The following is a 17,116-nucleotide window of genomic DNA, read 5'->3' on the forward strand; positions in this document are numbered from 1 at the left end:
TAAACACTAACGTCTTATCAACAACATGCAAGAGGACTAAGTTGTAGTCCCACGTTGTCCTTGTCAGTAGGAAGGTGTCGTGTGTCTAAACACACCGGACTTTCATTAAAAAAGAATGGGGTTACAATTGCGTTCTGGCAACAGGTATTAGGTTTTCCTTCGACGTTTGTAAATCATTTCAGACGAAACCCGCCCTTTCCCCCCCCCCCTCCCCCCCCCCCCCCACCCCAGGCTGTTTTTTTTTCAATCTTCGTTAGTTATCCGCCCATAATGACCTCAACGTTAACGTTAAACTTCAATATTCCTTTTTTTGCACCTCGTGTTTTAGAAAGTTGATCACAAAAGTACTTTGTTTGCGATCTCGTAGCTGTAGCTTAAAATAATAGATTACTATGGTGCGGTTCATACGAGAGAACAGTTAAGGCAAGCAATTCAGGTACTTTCTAGGATGGCCTCCCCAGTTAATTCCCATGTTATACGTCTAGCTTTTGTCTAGTCGCCTACTGTGCAGCAAATGCCGGGATGGTTCCTTTGAAAGGGTACGGCCGATTTCCTTCCCTAACACGAGCTTGCGCTCCGTCTCTAATGACCTCGTTGTCGACGGGACGTTAAACACTAACCACCACCACCACCTACTGTGCAATGTAAAAACCGTGTAAACTGGATAATAGGCATGCCGATCTTTGGAATGGAACTGCATGCATGCTGACCAGTTTACACTTTAGGCACCGTACACTACAGCCATCTTGATGCTAGTTCAGTCATTCGTCAGCCGTTCACCTTCCGAAACTTCGTAACGCATTCTGCCGTCTCTCTGCAGCTTTCGTTTTCCTCACTGACTCCGCATCCGCCTAGCCAGATTTTCGCAAAAACGCTGCCGCGGTGAAAGTTCCTTCCGCTGGTGGGAACTGCGCAGTTCGCGGAACACCTAGTAGTGACCATTTCGCTACGGTTCCCAGCAACACCCGCTTTTTCGCTGCTTACGGTATGGTCGGCGGCGGAACAGCTGCCGCCAACACTGCGCCGTTTCCGCTTGGAACCTGTTCACCAACAGGTGTATCCCAACTTTGGCAATTGTAAAGCTTTCTCACATATTCTTAGTGACCTGTCTACCCCGACAGCTGTCTGTAATCAGAAGAAACTCTTTTATTTCAAAAGAAATCACCTTTTCATAGCAGCTGATAAAACGATACGGTAAACGTAATGGAATGATGGCCCTTACTATCTGTAAAAACAACCAAAAGTTAAATCTGGCGTTTCACAATGGTGCCTACACGGGAAAGGAATCACCAGTAAGGAGATCAATATTGTGCAAATATTCAATTCAGCACTGTAGCATGGCACCAAGATGGGGTGCATGCTCCATTTCACATCATCCTAATTTGGTAAGTATTACTGAATTACTGATTTCATGAGCTAATGTGAGCTCGAATTATTCAAATTTAAAAAAAGACGTAATAGTAGCAAACCTTTATTGAATATTTTTGCAAGCATGCAATTGATTTCATAAGTTAATGTGAGCTTGAATTATCTCCAAAGGAGGGTGTATGCGTGAAAGAGAGCCTATGCGTGAGAGCATTGAGAGCCAACACGTCTGACTACGCTGCATTCCCACCAGAATGTGGGACGTGCACATAAGGAAGCTGGCAGATGTGTTGGCGGAATTATATTGCCGCTGGTTCCTCGTGTTGAGATGTAGTTGCCTTACGATGACATCCCTTCTCAGCAAGAAAGAGACCGTTGTATTACGCTGGCGGAAAATAAGATATGGGACAGTGAACTGAGAAAACATCTAGAGTCTAAGAGTTAGTCAGTTAGTTTCATGGATTATTTCCGCAAGAAATCGGAGGAAAGGAAATTTGTAAATATGGCCATACTAGGAACATTTATGAGATATTTTTCTTCCAAATGTGAGTTAGTAATTCCTACACAATACCTTTTACACATTGCAGTAACAGAAATTCTTCTATGGAGTGAAAGGAGTTGTCAAGAAGAAATTGTTTAAGTTTGCTTTCAAACTTTACTAGATTGTGTGTCAGACATTTTATCTCACCGACGAAGTGATCAAAAATTTTAGGTGCGGCATTGTGGGCCCCTTTTTGTCCTAAAGACAACTTTAATGTGGAGTAAGGAATGTCACTTTTCCTTCTGGTATTGTAATTACGAACATCATTGTTCGTTTTGAACTGCAGTGGATTATTTACAACAAACTTCACTAGGTAATACATATTGTGTGTGGCAGTAGTCAGAAATCCCAACTCCTCAAACAGATATCTACAAGAAGATCGTGGGTGAGTACCACACATTATTCTTACAACACGTTTCTTTAGCACTGGAGACTTTCTTCCTTAAAGATGAGTACCCCAGAATGTTATTCCATACGACATTATTGAATCAAAATATTTGTAAAATAAGTCATCTTACTGATTTGCCTCCTCCAAAGATATGCAATTATTCTAAGTGCGCGCGTGGCTGAACTAAGCTGCCTCAGAAGTTCCAAAACGTGGTTTTCCCAGTTTCAGTTCTCATCAGTATGGATACCTAAAAATTTTGAAGTTACCGCCTTATTTATTATTTCGTCACCATATGTTACACGTATGATTGGTGTAGTGCTCATAAATGTGCAGAACTGAATATGTTGTGTCTTTTCAAAATTGAGAATGAGATTACTCACAAAAAAACCAGTCAATGACACTTTCAAGAACGCTTTTTACCATTTTTTGTATCTCTGTGTGTGTGATTGGACTGATTACAATACTAGTGGCATCTGCAGAAGTAATTATGTTTGTTGTGTAATAGACAGAAGATCGTTTATATATATGAGGAACAATAGTGTACCCAAAATTTTGCCTTGGGGACCCCATGAGCGATTTTTTCCCAGTCAGAATAATGTGCAAGAACTAAATTGGTTGAACTACTAAATACGGATTTCTGCACTCCTATGATGAGCTATGGCATTGTCCGAGGGTTGGCGATATCATCAATCTCATAAAACGTCAATTTATCTACAGCTATTCAGACAGTAAAATGCCTTACATAGGTCGCAGAAAATACCAACTGGCGCTATTTTGTTATTTAATGCTCAAAAAATTTGGTGAGTGAACATACAAATGACATTCCGTTGCAGTGCGCTCAATACCACGCGGCTACCCGGGATGGCTACTCTAGAATACACGATCTTCTCAAAAGTTTTGGAAAAGTAAGTACTGTGAGTGAGTGAATATCACTGAGGATTCTTCGATGTCGTAATGAATTTCTACACATAGGAAGACCATTAGCCGTGGATACGTGACTGAGAAAGCGGCAGCTATAGCAGAACCGACAGAACGAATGGAAACTTACAGGCGACTTATATGAGTCTCCCAGAAAGAGCACGCTACGTGTGTCTGGTATGGTGAATCCATTAGATCCCATTGCTTCTCCATTGGGGCTGCCGATGATGGCGCTAGTTAACTTGTGGCCCAGTTTCGGGGTTGACGCGCAATGGGTTTCACAGTAGTTTGGGGGATGGTATGAGATCCCTGGAACACCGCTTCTAGAGAATTGGTATACTGTTCCCGACAGTCGGAGATTCACTCGCTTAGAAGTAAGTAGCAGTAGCGTGAGTTATGGATGTAAAATTCCGTGAAGAGGGTTTCCTGAAGAATATACCTTCCTTAACCCTTAATGTTTCCTAGAGTTAATAAAGAAATACAAAGTCCCAAAGGCGGAGAATGGACGCAAAGTAGCCTTTTTTAATTATTACAAGCGCTTTACTTAGAGCTTTACTATAATGGAAAGACAGAGATTTAGGAACCAGGTTTTAAATTGTAAGACATTTCCAGGGGCAGATGTGGACTCTGACCACAATCTATTGGTTATGACCTGTAGACTAAAACTGAAGAAACTGCAAAAAGGTGGGAATTTAAGGAGATGGGACCTGGATAAACTGAAAGAACCAGAGGTTGTACAGAGTTTCAGGGAGAGCATAAGGGAACAATTGTTAGGAATGGAGAAAATAAATACAGTAGAAGAAGAATTGGTAGCTTTGAGGGATGAAGTAGTGAAGGCAGCAGAGGATCAAGTAGATAAAAAGACGAGGGCTAGTAGAAATCCTTGGGTAACAGAAGAAATACTGAATTTAATTGATGAAAGGAGAAAATATAACAATGCAATAAATGAAGCAGGCAAAAAGGAATACAAACGTCTCAAAAATGAGATCAACAGGAAGTGCAAAATGGCTAGAGGACAAATGTAAAGATGTAGAGGCTTATCTCACTAGGGAAAAGATAGATACTGCCTACAGGAAAATTAAAGAGACCTTTGGAGAAAAGAGAGCCACTTGTATGAACATCAAGAGCTCAGATGGAAACCCAGTTCTAAGCAAAGAAGGGAAAGCAGAAAGGTGGAAGGAGTATATAGAGGGTCTATACAAGGGCGATGTACTTGACGACAATATTCTGGAAACGGAAGAGGATGTAGGTGAAGATGAAATGGGAGATACGATACTGCGTGAAGAGTTTGACAGAGCACTGAAAGACCTGAGTCGAAACAAGGCCCCCGGAGTAGACAACATTCCATTGGAACTACTGACGGCCTTTGGAGAGCCAGTCTTGACAAAACTCTATCATTTGGTGAGCAAGATGTATGAAACAGGCGAAATACCCTCAGACTTCAAGAAGAATATAACAATTCCAATCCCAAAGAAAGCAGGTGCTGACAGATGTGAAAATTACCGAACAATAAGTTTAATAAGCCATAGCTGCAAAATACTAACACGAATTCTTCACAGACGAATGGAAAAACTAGTAGAAGCCGACCTCGGGGACGATCAGTTTGGATTCCGTAGAAATACTGGAACACGTGAGGCAATACTGACCTTACGACTTATCTTAGAAGAAAGATTAAGGAAAGGCAAACCTAGCATTTGTAGACTTAGAGAAAGCTTTTGACAATGTTGACTGGAATACTCTCTATTCAAATTCTAAAGGTGGCAGGGGTAAAATACAGGGAGCGAAAGGCTATTTACAATTTGTACAGAAAGCAGATGGCAGTTATAAGAGTCGAGGGACATAAGATGGAAGCAGTGGTTGGGAACGGAATAAGACAAGGTTGTAGCCTCAGTCTGTATATTGAGCAAGCAATAAAGGAAACAAAAGAAAATTTCGGAGTAGGCATTAAAATCCATGGAGAAGATGACATTGTCATTCTGTCAGAGACAGCAAGGGACTTGGAAGAGCAGTTGAATGGAATGGACAGTGTCTTGAAAGGAGGATGTAAGATGAACAAAAGCAAAACGAGGATAATGGAATGTAGTCGAATTAAGTCGGGTGATGCTGAGGGAATTAGATTAGGAAATGAGACACTAAAAGTAGTAAAGGAGTTTTGCTATTTGCGGAGCAAAATAACTGATGATGGTCGAAGTAGAGAGGATATAAAATGTAGACTGGCAATGGCAAGGAAAGCGTTTCTGAAGAAGAAAAATTTGTTAACATCGAATATAGATTTAAGTGCCAGGAAGTCTTTTCTGAAAGTATTTGTATGGAGTGTAGCCATGTATGGAAGTGAAACATGGACGATAAATAGTTTGGACAAAAAGAGAATAGAAGCTTTCGAAATATGGTGCTATAGAAGAATGCTGAAGATAAGGTGGATAGATCACGTAACTAATGAGAAGGTGTTGAATAGGATTGGGGAGAAGAGAAGTTTGTGGCACAACGTGACCAGAAGAAGGGATCGGTTGGTAGGGCATGTTCTGAGGCATCAAGGGATCACCAATTTAGCATTGGAGGGCAGCGTGGGGGGTAAAAATCGTAGAGGGAGACCAAGAGATGAATACACTAAGCAGATTCAGAAGGATGTAGGTTGCAGTAGGTACTGGGAGATGAAGCAACTTGCACAGGATAGAGTAGCATGGACAGCTGCATAAAACCAGTCTCAGGACTGAAGACCACAACAACAACAATACTTAGAGCTGGAGAGCTGGATGTGAGGCAAGGTGCATGAATTAAGTTTGAAGCTCCCTAGGTACTTACAGAAAAAGATCAGCGGCGCCTTCTGGTTTTCGAGGGTAGGGTACTGCGACCGTACACTGCGGAATCTCATGTGAGTGCTCCAAAAAAGCAGCGACATAGCTGAGGCAGATATTGTGGACCTACTGACGACAACAGCTACAGAGAAGCCGCCAGACCCTTCCGTGCTCCACCACGCTTTATCACGTCGAGGGCGGCTTGAGAGTCGGCGAGTTCCCTTAACAGCAGCTTAACGCCACCCCTCGGTGTAAGAGCTGGCGACGCGGCTTCGCAGCGTGCTTCACGTATCACATTAAGTTTCCAAAGCGCTGGCTGTTCATGTTCGCGTCAGCTTCACGGTAGTACTAATTCGCTAATGGTCGCTCAGTAGCAGTAAATACCGTCCTGTTCTACAATGTGGTGAAGTTATGCGAGTCGTAACGTGGAAATCCACTTGATAAGACTAAGGTTTAGCTCTCTCTGCGCTGGTGACAGGAGCAGTTGTAATTGTTCTTTGTTTCGCTTTAGGAAGCAATTGTGCTTCAAAGTAAATAGTTTCCCGTCAAAAGTCAAATTTGTTCTGATCCGCCGATCGACCAATGCTTGTCCCTGTAGAAAGCAAGCGTTTTTCCCTTATTTTCCTCTGTTATCGAGAGAGTGCATCTTGTGCCTGTGCCTTTTGTAAACGAAAATGAGGTAGGTGTTACAGGATTCCAGCGGGGAGACACGCGATGCCACGATATGTGCGTTTAAGTGGAGATGTATTAGCAAGCTATCTGGTCACCGTAAAAAAAGATAGGGTTTGGTCAACTACTCACTCGCTGTACCTCACAGGACGAAGCATGCTATAGTCCGAACACAGCGTGTTTCCTACGCATCGCGATTTCCACCACTGTTCAACGGTTACAGTGGTGGTACGAAGAGTGACTGCACTATGGACGAGCATCATATTCATGCAGATGTAGGACCCACAGCAAACAGAGACTGGTAATGAGTTCCTAAAAAGCCTCAAATTGTGATCTGAGCAATAATTTTATTCTTTCAAATGTATAAAATTATTACGACTGGGTGATTGAACAGTTTATCTGGGAACAGTGCACTGTTAACAAGTGCTTCTGGTGTTAATACGCTTGCTACTTTTTGCGAACCGAGTCTGATCACTTTCGCCGCCAGAAAGAAGCTATGTCATGTCAAAGGACTGTTCTGTTATAGTGTGGGAAAAGGTATCATATTTTGTAGACAATGGCATTCAGGTTGGTACAATTTGCCTTGATTTTCTGAAGGCATTTGATACAGTTTTTCATTTTCGTTTACTAAAGAAAATGTTCGCCCCCTGTAGCTGAATGGTCAGCGTGACGGATTGTCAATCCTCTGGGTCCGGGTTCGATTCCCGGCTGGGTCGGGGAATTTTCTCCGTCCAGGGACTGGTTGTTGTGCGATCCTATTCATCACCCTATCATCCTCATCGACTGCAGGTCTCTGAAGTGGCGTCAAATTGAAAGACCGGCGCCCGGCGAACGGTCTGCTCAACGAGGGCTGTATCCGTACGGTTAAATAAATAAAACTAAAGAAAATAACGACCTTACCGAGTTTCGCACAATATTTGTGAGAGGGTTAAGACAGAAATAGAGAAATTTAACTCAACGAGGTGAAATCAACGGATGAAAAAGTAACTATGGCAGTGCGCCAACAAACTGCTATAGAGCAGCCACTGTTCACAATGCATAAAAATCGAACAGCAGATGTCGTATGAAGCTCCGAGACGCTGTTCACTGGCGATACTGTTGACTACAGGTAGTTTGCAACGCCAGTAGACTGCAGTGAAATGCGGGAAGACCTGGAGGGACTGCCAGTTCACACTGATCCTACATAAATGCAGTATGTCGCTATTTGATCAACAGTATCGAATGGCTCTGAGCACTATGGGACTTAACGTCTGTGGTCATCAGTCCCCTAGAACTTAGAACTGCTTAAACCTAACTAACCTAAGGACATCACACACATCGATGCCCGAGTCAGGATTCGAACCTGCGACCGTAGCAGTCGCGCGGTTCCGAACTGAGCGCCTAGAACCGCTAGACCACCGCGGCCGGCTCAACTGTATCGGACTTTCCTGTATAAAGCCGTACTGATTTTTATATTTCCAGAGAGTCGGACATGCGAGTTTAAAACGAGGCGAGGAATATTCTGTTGTCAGTAAAGAAGCAGTAACAGTAGAACAGGTCACTCAGCCGAGCTCAGTAACTTCCAGCGCGAACTGCTCATGGAGTGTCACCTCAGTTACAAATCTATCAGAGACGTTTCATTCTTTCTAAGGGTGTCCAAATTGACCGTAGGTGATGTGATTGAGAAGCGCAAATTCGAAGCAACAAACATCTAAACCAAGACCAGGCAGACTCCGTGTACTGATGCAGAGCAGCGTTCGAGCATTGCGGAAGATGATTATAGAAAATAGCTTCGAATCAGCGGAAGGAAAGATTCGTGATCTCCAAAGTATTAGTAATGAAACGGCTAACAATGTTTAGAGAGTTAACGAGAATTGTGTACAACGGTCTAGCAGCTCCTCAAGAACGTAACCTGCCGTAATGTGTAGTGCCAACACAGAAGTATGGAGGAAGTGGTGTTAGGTGTAGGATGTTTCTCGTGCTCAAGATGTGATGTCCTTACTGAGCTTGAGACAATGATAAACGCAGAAGAATGCAAACAGATTTTACAACATTGTGTAGTGGGTGCCGTAGAGTGTTTTTGTGCACGATAACGTTTCTCAAATGGAATAGCTTCCTCAGAGACCTGACCTCTTTCCACACCCCAGCGTCCAACAACACTACTTTCTTCCCAGTCTTCTGTTCTTGAGGAATGGGCTGCCATTCGTCCACACACATTCAGGCACCTCACTGAAAGTATCCGCAGCAGAGTTCAAGTCGTTATAGGGACGAAGGGTGGACACCATTAATTTCCACTAATAAGAGTCCAAGTACCTTTGATCAGATAGAGTATATTCCGAAAGCTAAGCCGGCGATTTCATTTCCTGGACCGTTGTGTCACAATACCTGCGACGGAAGAGCTTACGATTCCGTGGGGCCTTTGGAGAAAGCAGACGCATTCTTACGTAAGACGTCGTAGGGCTTGGAGTTGCGTGAGCTGTCACAGCCGCAGCCGTTACGACAAGCAGCGGGACGTTCTACGCACGGGTGTGCTAGCGTGACCTCCTTGCCGTCGCTGCTTTGACCTGGCACTTCCCTCAACAGCTCACTGGAGCTGCCGAATTCTGTAATGGGGGAGGTATCAACACTAGAGTCCATTAAAAGGATGGCATAACCGTGTACAGGCGTAGTTTGGGATAGGCAAGGTATGGACACAATTAAGTCGTCCTTGCACGGGACGTGTTTATCATCGTGAAGCACGCCAAACGTGGTTTTCAACGAGGTTCGTGCACGCACTGAAACGAGTTGGTACCTTAAACAGAGGTGATAAGTCATGGCATAACGATATGCACATGTACAGGTCGCGGTGGTACAACTTACACAAGGTATAAATGGATAATGCATTTGGGAAACTGTCACTTGTACTAAGTCGATGTGGAAAGGTCTCCGATGTAATTATGGCCGCACGACAGGAATTAACAGACTTTTGAACGCGAGCTAGTTGTTGGACATAGACGTATGCGGCATTCCAGAAACCGCTGGGGAATTCCGTATTTCGAGATTGACAGTGTCAAGAGTGAACACCAAAATTCAGGCGCTACCTCTCACCACGGACAACGCAGTGGCCGACGGTCTTCGTTTAACGACCAAGACTATCGGTGTTTGCGTGGAGTTGTCAGTGCTAACAGAGAAGAAACGCTGCGTGAAACAACTGCAGGAAGCAATCTGGGACGCACGACTAACGTCTCCGTTAGGACAGCGCCTCGAAATTGGCGTTAACGAGCTATGGCAGCAGACGAGCGACGCGAGAGCCTTTGCTAACAGCGCGACGTAGTACGCTCCGTCTCTGCTGAGATGGTGACCATATGCGTTGGACTCCAGGCGACTGGAAAATCGTGGCCTGGTCACATGAGTTCCGGTTTCAGTTGTTAGGACCTGATAGTAAAGCTCGTGAGTGGCGCAGGCTCCACGAAGCCGTGGACCCAAGTTGTTAACAAGGCACTGTGCAAGCTGGTGGTGTATCCATAATGGTGCGCCAGCAGCTGCGGCCGAGCGGTTCTAGGCGCTTCAGTCCGGAACCGCGCTGCTGCTACGGTCGCAGGTTCGAATCCTGCCTCGGGCATGGATGTGTGTGGTGTCCTTAGCTTAGTTAGGTTTAAGTAGTTCTAAGACTAGGGGACTCATGACCTCAGATGTTAAGTCCCATAGGCTTAGAGCCATTTGAACCATAATGGCGTGGGCTGTGTTTGCATGGAACAGACTGTGATCCAGTTTAGCCGATGATTGACTGAAAATGGTAATTTTCGGCTACTTGGAGACCATTTACAACCATTCATGGACCTCATCTTCCGAAACATCTATGGAATTTTTATGGATGACAGTGCACCATGTCACCGGACCACAGTTGTTCTGGACAGTTTGAGTGAATGATCTAGTCACCCAGATCGCCGGACATGAATCCTATCGAATATTTATGGGACGAAATCGAGAAGTCAGTTGGTTTGTGCAGGCCGGAGTGGCCGAGGGGTTCTAGGCGCTACATTCTGGAACCGCGCGACCGCTACGGTCTCAGGTTTGAATCCTGCCTCGGGCATGGATGTGTGTGATGTCCTTAGGTTAGTTGGGTTTAAGTAGTTCTAAGTTATAAGGGACTGATGACCTCAGCAGTTACGTCCCATAGTGCTCAGAGCCATTTGAACCATTTGTGCACAACATCCTGCACCGACAACACTTTCGGAATGATGGTTGCCTATAAAGGCAGCATGGCTATATGTTTCTGCAGGTGACTTCCAACGACTTTTTGAGCCCATGCCACGGCTAGCTGCTGCACTACGCCGGGCAAGAGAAGGTCCGACACGGTATTAGGAGGTATCCGGCGATTTTGCAGCCCCAGTGTAAACATAACGTGCTCCTCAACATAATGTGTGACCACAGCACTCTCTAGCGGAAGCTGTCAAATATAACTGGCACGCAAACCACAAAGTTTGTTTACGAAAATGAAAGCGCTTAAAATAGGTACGGTAGATGTGTTAGCGAGCACCGTGCTTGAACGGAGAAAACCTCGAAGAAGATTATGGACACGTCGATAGTTCGAACAACGAATTGTTACGCAATTTAAAAAAATAAAAAAAACTGAATTTTCTTCGGCATTTCCTTGGAGTCAATAACTCTAGCCCAAAGTATTGGACTTTTGTAAATACGAGGAAAGGCGAGTCGGCTCGACAGTGTTTATTGCGCAATTTGTTAGTTTTAACGTTAAACAAACACTGCGCCTTTGTGAGTGCGTCTATCGGCAAGCCCATTTGCTCCATGTTCCACGAGCTGCGCATGTCGTTCTGTCTGCAGTATACCCGGTACTGAATTGCAGGGTATTACAGTGACATAGACAGCAGGCTTGCAATTCATTTGTCCATGTTCAGTTGTACGTTAAAATAAATCGATCGAACTCGCTGCTGATCAGAGAATGCTTTTATGTACAAGGGCCATCGAGTATTTCAGGTCATAGTTTTATTAAACCTATAAGAAATTTCTAGAAGAGTTTAAAAAACGTGAAGACGAGTAAGGCAATATTTGCTGACAGCTGACTGGCAAACTTTCAATTCACAATCGCCGCTTCCACTACAGTGAACTGCTGTTATGTAAGTCTATGTCTCTGATCTTGAGATGTCCTAATTCTTAACAGTAAGTAACTGACGCTTAATTATAAGTCGTGTGACGTACGACATGTTTTTGACAAATTTTCACTGCTCCGGCGTTTGAAACTGCGTACCGTACTTTCATACTATGTAAGTTATAGTGCCAAAAGAAGCAAATACGAAAAGTCTTTAACCACCAGTACATCGTTTCCCGTCATATTATTGTAAGAAATCCACTGAGAATGACGGGTTTTTTGAGATGTTCTCAAGGTACCGGAGCGTCTTCTACAGCATATACTCATAGCACGTAAGTTATAATTTAAAAGCCTCGAAATAGGGGTTTCATCCACAAATGGTGTGGTTCCATATGGCGTCTCCAAAGTTCTGCTTCTGATCTAGAAAGCGATTTTACATTCCACTGAACACATTCCTCTCCATGAAGCAAATATCTAGCGTCTGATTTTGACTTTCATGCTTCGGAGCGCCCCGCAACGTAAATTACACATTGTGACTCCCTAATAATTATGTTAATCTGTGGTGTCCGTTCTTTCGGATATCATCGACGAGTGAAAACGTGTGCCAGACCGGGATTCGAACTCGAGGTCTCCTGCTTACATGGCAGTTGCTTTAACCGTGGCATCACCCGGGCGCAGTGTCTGTTGGAACTGCATGGAGCATCTCGGCGCACCTCTCAGCTGATCCACATTCTCATCTGGCGCCATCTATCCGCACTCTTCGTCCATGTCCTCCATGCTCGCTACTTCGAGATTTCCGCAGGAGGTCCGACGCAATTGTGCATTCGCACTGGAGGTGGTGGATTCATTGCCCATCCAAGGGAGTCAGTTATAGGAATCCGTGGTGGCTGCTCTTTCGGAACAATTGAGTGAATGTGTGGTGTCTGTTACTTCCGAAAGAACAGACACCACGCGTTCATATAATTGATTCGCCTCAATGGGCAGTGCATACATCCCCTACAATGCGGATGCACAGTTCCGTCCAAGCTCCAGCAGGAATCTGAAACTAGAGAGCCTGGAGGACGTGGACGAGGGCTGCGGATAGGTGGCGTTAGATGGGAATGTTGGTTCGCCGAGCTAGTCCGCTCAGTTGTGATAAACGTTAGAGTCACGCAGTGGTTAACGCAACTGCCGAGTAAGCAGGAGATCCCAGATCGAATGCCGATCTGGTACTGACTCCGCGTGAAGTCCTTATGCTGCTGAAGTAAATAGTCCCTGTCCTTTCCTCTCTTCCCCCTCATCCCTAGATTTACAAAATAAGTCATAGAAATTGACTAGCTCATCGTTTGCGTTCGCTTTAACGTACCGACCGATAAGAAGGCGGACTGTTCCTTTAGGAGAATCTGGTTTTCTCTCCTACGAACTGCTCATCCAGATGGTCTGCTACCCCAGCATCCAGTCTTGGCGGGACCAGGATGTTGTAAATCTGAATACGTGGTACCTAGGCCTTTGTTGGCGCAGTAAAAGAAGGCTGTCCTAGCAATCTTGGCCTTCGTACAGATGAGAAACAAGTGACCCGAGCCGACTGTCCTCCGAGTATGCCAGTGGCGGGCTGGTGACTCATCTCTAAATCCCCTAGTAGCTTTACTTGTCAAGTGTTTATGGACAGAATCTTTGCCAACAGTTGGAGGAACGTCCGCCGAGGAGATGATAATACTATGACTCATAGACTTCGTCCAGCTGTAAACCTAGGAAAGAAAATTTATGAAACTACACCTACACTTGTTGGGCGGGCTGTGCTAGCTTTGAAGAGGAAGACTGTTAGAGCAGGACGGGAGGATCGTCAGCTCAAAAATGGTTCAAATGGCTCTGAGCACTATGGGACTTAACATCTGAGGTCAATAGTCCCCTAGATCTTAGAACTACTTAAACCTAACTAACCTAATGACATCACACACATCCATGCCCGAGGCAGGTTTCGAACTTGCGACCATAGAGATGGCGTCGTTCCAGAATGAAGCGCCTAGAACCGCTCGGCCACAGCGGCCGCCCAATGTTTCCCGGCCTGGCATCCGCCTTTCTTATAGTTGTAGTCATACCAGTTTAGATTGCCCTGCATGGTTACTCCTTGTTTTGACTGATACACTGTCTTACCAAAAGTATCCGGACACCCTACGTAATGTTGAGTTGACCACTGTACAGGATGTATCGCATACAGTGAGGTCCAGTGACCTTGGAGGCCAGTAATGTAAGGCCTAATCATTTGGTCCAGTGCGACCGATCCATTGTTCATTATTCCTTGGATTTAAAAATTCTCGCTCTTCCAGATACCAATGTGGCGGTGCGCCATTCTGTTGGTAAATGAAGTCGTTCGAATTTGTTTCCAATTGTGTAAAAAGAACGTTCTCAAGCATGTCGAGGTACGTGCTTCTTGCAACAGTGTTCTCAGCAAAGAAACATGGACCATGCACCTTTTCCCGTGAAACTGCTCAAAACACATTAAATTTTGGAGAGTCCCTCTCATGTTGTACAACTTCAAGTGGTTGTTCCGAACCCCATATTCTCACGTTACGAAGGTTCACCTTACCATTTAAATGTAATGTTGCCTCATCACTAAACACTAAGCGTGGAGCAAAACTGGCATCCTCCGTCTTGCCGAGAACGAAACTACAGAACTCCACACGTCGTTATTTGTCACGTTCACGAAGAGCTTGCAGTAGCTGAATTTTGTGTGGTCTCATGTGTAAACGTCGACGCAACACACGCGAGGCGGACATCGGGGGCGCGTTGAGCTGTCGAGCTGCACGACGAACGGATTTCTGCGAACTCCTTGTGAAACTATGGCGGATGCGTTTGACGTCTGTGTCAGACACTTGGGAACGGCCCGCGGATTTGTCTTTACACAAACAACCTGTTTCTCGGAACTGTTCATGCTGTCGTCTAATGCTTTGTCCTGTAGGAGGATCCACACCATACCTAGAACGAAAGTGACGCAGAACGGTTATTATTGACCCGCACTGCACAAAATGTAGAACACAAAATGCTTTCTGTTGTCCCGACACCATCTTTACTAGAACTGACGTGGGCGTACACTGCTGATTCCTAGCGGAACCCATGTACAACTTGAGAGTTTGCTCTTTCCACAGTACGTTGTTCACCCACATCTCAAATAACGTAATAGTTTTGATTTCTTGAAATCGGATGATTCTTTTTGATCCACCCTGTATCCCACAAAAGACATACCACCCAGTTTAAAACGACATAAAAGCAGATGGGTCGGTCAGGGGAGCTGAGTAGCTTCAAATGTAGCCTAGTCACTGAGTGGCAGCTGAGTAACAAATTTATCAGCGACATTTCAGCCGTCCTGGAGCTGCCCAAGTCGACTGCTGGTGCTGTGGCAGTAAAGCAGAACCGCGAAAGGCAACTCCGAGCAAAGCGAGACCAGGCAGAGCACGTGTGCTGACGGACAGCTACCGCCGAGCAATGCGGAGGGTGTCTGTAGGAAATCGGATGAAATCACACATGAGTTCTAAAGTGCCTCCACATGTCCAGCTAGCACACTGACAGTGTGTACGGAGTTGAAAACAATGGGATACAATGATTGAGCCGCTCCTCATAAGCCCCATATTTCTGCAGTCTACACAAAGTGACGCTTCGGATGGTGTAAAGAGCGACGCCACTTGATAGTGGCCGGCCGCTGTGACCGAGCGGTTCTAGGTGCTTCAGTCCGGAACTGCGCTGCTGCTACGGTCACAGGTTAGAATCCTGCCTCGGGCATGGATGGTGTGATGTCCTTAGGTTAGTTTGGTTTAAGTAGTTCTAAGCCTAGAGGACTGATGACCTCAGATGTTAAGTCCCATAGTGCTTTGAGCTATTTCAACCATTTGAACTTGATAGTGGCTGTCTAGAAACGAGTAGTTTGGAGCGATGAAACACGCTATAGCCCGTGGCAATCGGACGGAAGCGTTTCGATTGCCGAATGCCTGAAGATCGTTACCTGCCATCATATGTAGTGCCAAGGATGTAGTACGTAGGAGGTGTTACCGGGTTGGGGGTGTTTTTCGTGCGGAGGGATGTTAATAGATGCCACAGCACTGGGTACTACGTACAGTAGAATAACGTTTCGGAGATGATTACTATATCAGCAGGATAATGTGCCCTGTCATAAAGCAGCGTCTATGAGAGTGGTTTGCGGACAATATCATCCTTGAAATGGAAAGACATGACCAGAGTCCTGACCTGATCCCAATGGAACACCTTTGGGATGAGTTAGAACTTCGCTCCGAGCCCCAGCGTCGAACATCACCATCTTCTCTGGCTCCGGCTCTGAGATCCGGCCATAGACGTTCAGACACCTCACTGAAAGTGCCCTCAGCAGAGTTCAACCCGTCATAATGGCGAAGGATGGACCTATTCCCATAATAACGTTCACTAGAACTGATCTCTACTTTTTTTGATCAGAGAGTGTACGTAATCTCGTTCAGCTGTGGTTGTCTCAGAAGAGTTGGTGCCTAGCCGGGAGGAGGCCGGCGAACAGGACCCTCTGTGCCACGGGCTTCCCCTTCTGTAATTGCGACATCGCACCGCCGCCCATCGGCCGCCACCTTGAATTACAATCGCGGCCCCGGCCGCTGAGGACACCAGCGCAGCCGAAACGTCGCACCGCGCCTTGCCTCGCAGGCCTGTTATTTCATTCGCACTTCCCCAGGGGCCTTCGGCTGTGCTCCACATATGGCAGCTGGCGCTCAGCCAACGTCGTCACCGGCTCTAATCGCCACCCAAAGTATGGCGTCACCGCAAACGTTACTTCCAGAACTTACCAGGGTCGTTTTTCCACCAAGGCACTGACCGTCTTCTCTCACAATAGCCCACATATATATTAATAATTGCTTTGGAATTAATAAACAACTTACCTAATTTTTCCCATCGGTCGCGATTTCAACGAAAAAGACAAGAAACAGCTAAGGGAGGTACAGTGATTGGCTCAGGAGCCATGTGATGTCCATGCTTCTGCACTGACACTGTCGAAAATTCAGCGTAATGGGGTTAGTATTTGTTTTTTTGGGACCAGATACCGTATAATCTGAAAATGAAATAAGCAGGCAAGCGCTTCAACTTTTGTTTTCAGTTGCATTTGAGGCTCATGTTAAGTTCATGAGGCACTTTATGTTTGACACAAATGTCAATTACCACTAGCTCAGAAAGAATCGAAAAGCACATGGTTTTTACATCATCTGTGTAAGAGGCAAAATCAAATAATTACTCGAAGAAAGACAGCAACTACCTACTTTCCACAACTTACGAGTATAGATTACTGCTTTCCAGACTTCACAGAAGACCTCCTGCAAACCCTTTTTGTCTAAAGCTACTGAAGTATGGAAGTCAGGAGGGAG

At 45.3% G+C, this 17,116-nt stretch overlaps 1 protein-coding gene across 3 annotated transcripts in view; it reads right to left on the reverse strand.

Moving 5' to 3' along the window:
- Positions 1-17,116, reverse strand: part of LOC126354870 (patched domain-containing protein 3) — a 382,944-nt gene that overhangs the window by 194,254 nt on the left and 171,574 nt on the right. The gene's annotated exons all lie outside the window — the stretch shown is intronic.

Source organism: Schistocerca gregaria, chromosome 3, assembly GCF_023897955.1.
Source record: "Schistocerca gregaria isolate iqSchGreg1 chromosome 3, iqSchGreg1.2, whole genome shotgun sequence".
In the NCBI taxonomy this organism is placed as follows: domain Eukaryota; kingdom Metazoa; phylum Arthropoda; class Insecta; order Orthoptera; family Acrididae; genus Schistocerca; species Schistocerca gregaria.